The following is a 3,913-nucleotide window of genomic DNA, read 5'->3' as shown; positions in this document are numbered from 1 at the left end:
GTGATTAATGGTCACCCTCAGTTTGGTGAAGCCAAAAAGGAAGAGAAGCTGAGGTTAAAATCTAAGAAAAAACAGGCAACCAAAAAAGCTCAACAGAAAATTGAGAAGCCTCTTATCACAACAGAAAGTGAGAAGAAATTGAATGAAGAAGAACCCAAGCCAGAGTGGGCTAAAGGGAACAGAGTTAAGGCCAAAGCAAAAAGGCCAAGTAGTGCTACAGAAAAGGAAACTGATCCAACACAATCTACAACAATATTTAAGTAAAAAGTTAAATATCATATTTAAATATAAATAAATATATTCTAATAAAACCATATTGGTATAATTTTTAGTTTTAATAAATCATTTTAAATTTAAGACCGCCAACAAATAATATTTGAGTCTTTTGATCAGTATTCTAGAGTCACGGGTCACACTTATAAGATAAGTAAGTATGGTGTATGAGTAATTTTTTTTGTATATTTTTTGTGAACTTAAAAATAAATTTATTTTGCATAATTATAATTTTATTATGTCATATAATATTTCTAATTTATATATAACACACTAAATTCTAAAAAAATACTTTAAAATAGGATGTAGTTGATTGATAATAAATTAAATATAAATAAATTGAAATAAGAAAAATAAAATTATCTCATAAGTAATAAAGCTAAAATCAAAAGAGAAAACCTTTATATATTATGATACTTCAATTCAGAACTAAACTAAAACTATGAAATTAAAACCTTTTTATTGTCCGTAGATTAAATTCAATAAATTTAAATTGAAAGAGAAATAAGTGTATACTATAATGTGGAACATAAAAAGAAATAAAATTTATATTTAGAAAGTTGCAATGGCATAGGGGTCGTAAAAAAAAGGTTTAGATCTATTGTTTTTATTTATATTTATAATTTAAACTTCAATTATTGGATCTAGAATCATCTCGTGATTTAAAAATGTTAAAATATATATCTTGGCAAAATTGAATAGCTATGAATTTGAATTCAAAAATAAAAATACTTGTTTTTGATATTATTAATTGTTTGTAATACAGAAATACAAGAATCTAAATATTAATAAAAATGACATGACATGATAAGAGATAAATTTATAATTTTTTGAGAAAAAATAGTTTAATTTTTAATAATACATTTTAGCATAAAAAGGTGTGAACTTATTGTTTACAAAATAAATTTAATGTGATAAAAGTAGGTTTATATCTTTCTTAAATAATTATATCTTTATAATTTTAGTATATGTAATTTAATTTATGAAAGAAAGTTTAGAGTTTTAAAAAAATTTGGGCGAACAAGCAAAAAAGTCATTAAAATATTGAAATCGAGCCGAAAAAACTCTGAAATGTCAACTAAAATCTGATTGTGAAATATAAAATAATCTAAACAAATAGGTTCAGATGCTTAACACGTAGAATATCTAAATTTTTTAATCTAAAAAGTATTAAAATGACATATAATGCAACCCGACTGTGAAATTAGTAACATCACAATTGACCTTCATATCATCCATAGCCATTCAGAACCACCACATGTGAAATTATCACTATTGATATTTACATAAGTGTGATTTGTAGCTCAATATTTAAAACTATCGGTTACAGTTAGACCTGGCAATTCGAATAACTGTTTTGGTTTCCGACCGGATCAATTTCGGATCGAATCTACTTTCGGATTATGATATATTTGAAGACCATTCGGATCGGATCGGATGTGATTTGGTTAGGGTCTAATTCGGATTAAAATCGGATAAAATTTGGATTAAGATCGAACAAAATTCTCTTCGGATTAAATTCGGTTCGGATATTTTCGGATCATAACTTATTTATTTTTCAATTTTTCAGATTTAAAAATTATCTTTTTTATTTAATTTAATATTTTTAATATAATATAATATACTTTTACAAAAGAATAAGATTAAATAAGTATGTTATCATAAATATAAAATCGTTTTAAAGTATAAATTTTGCTTATTTAGGGTCATATTTGGTTCAGGTAATATATTATTTGGTTTTAATCGATTCCAATTTATAATCGGATCTTATATCTCGGATCATTTCGATCGGTAAAATTTTTGATTCGGGTATTTTTTGAATTGGTTTAAATCGGTTTTCAGATAATTATCGGATTTTCTAATTCGGATCTCGGATCGGTCTCGCTTTCATGAATTTCGGGTCTAGTTAGAGTAACAGGTAACAAATACCTTCAAAATTTGAACAACTTTTTGGTGCTAAATGTGAGTTTTTACTATATCCATCTAGTGTCACACGTGTAATACATCTTCCAAAATATAGTATAAAATATTTCTTACGAGAACTAATAAGCTCCTAATTAGATACACAACAATGTCTAAGACATAACACATTAATATCTCAAAAAAAATAGGTACAACTAATAATTTTGATAACAAGATACTCAACAAGTTCTCATTGAAAAAGAATTAGATCCTGATTTTATTAGAAAAAAACTTATATATAAAAGAGAAAATGAAGAAATAGAAAGATGAATGATAGAAAATTAAATAAATGTCAACTAGAACCTTCAAAGGAGAGTCAGACTCTCAAATCCCTAGACTTGAAGTGAGAGAGAAAATAATAGTCATATCATTGCTACTTAAACTAATCACTTATGTGATGCAAAAGTGTGTCTTACTGAGCTTGCAAGTGCCAAGCCCAACTATAGCTCAATAATTCTCAATTTACTTGTATCTAAACTCATCAATTTTTTTATGATTTTCTAAAAAAAATTAAATTAACTACGAATCAAAATTTTAATATTTTAAATTCTCATGAAAAATACCTTTCATCACCCAATTATGAAAGATAGAATATTTTTGGATTCAATTGAATTTTCACCAAATTACAATGAATTTTTTAAAATACGAATCAAATACACCGTATCGGTAATATTTAGAAAAATCTTTAAAATCTCAGTTGAATATGTCAATGAAATAAAATTTAAATTATCTATAACAATCTCATTTTAGTATTTTCCTTTAATGTAATTATGTTTTTCAATTTTTAATATAACCCGGTCAAATTAAAATGTCATTTGGAAAATAAAAAATGGTTACAAGATACGAAATAAATTTGGCTTGAATTTTTACCATATAAAGAAAATGAATAAAAGATATCATCATTATCACCCAACATTTAATTTATTCTTATAGTATACATGATGTTAAAGAATATCAGATGTAATCAAAATAAAAAAAATAAAGCCAGGCAGGCGCTCATTTTTAAATATGAACAAATGATGCAAATCTCATTACACCCGAAACCTGGCCCAAACCCTAACTAGCTCACTTAGTATAAATACCAGTACCACTCCTAGGCATTTTTATCAAAACACTCTCTTGCCACTCTTGCACCACCTTGCAGTGTATGAGCAAAACCAGATACACATACATACAATCATTGTTATGCCCGCTTTCGGCCATGGGCCCTAAACAGGTCCCTATAGGTGCATTGAGAAGCTGGACTCTCATGTGTGGGCTAGAACCAAGGATTAATAAGACTTGGGCTAGCACATGTGGGCTGGGCTCACGTGACCACATGTGAGCTGGGCTCATGACAAGTGAGCTGGGCTCTCATATGCGAGCTGGGCTCACATTTGCCATCTGGGCTCTCATATGCGAGGTGGGCTTAGGTGTCCACACGCAAGGTGCGCTCAGATGACTTCACGCGAGCTGGGCTCAGATGATAGCACGCGAGGTGGGCTCAGATGACTTCACGCGGGCTGGGCTCGGTTCACTACAAGGAAAACAGGCGTACACAACCGTTTATGCCCGTTGTCCGATACCCTATTTTCCCGTTGACTATTGAGGCGCCGTCTGTTAGTTGGATCAAACAACGGGTATAAAATGTTGTATGAGATTATACAGACAACGACTGAGGATTAATCCCGTCGTATTA

Source organism: Apium graveolens, chromosome 6 (genome assembly GCF_009905375.1).
Source record: "Apium graveolens cultivar Ventura chromosome 6, ASM990537v1, whole genome shotgun sequence".
Classification (NCBI taxonomy): Eukaryota; Viridiplantae; Streptophyta; class Magnoliopsida; order Apiales; family Apiaceae; genus Apium; species Apium graveolens.
Note: the sequence above shows the minus strand (reverse complement) of the source record.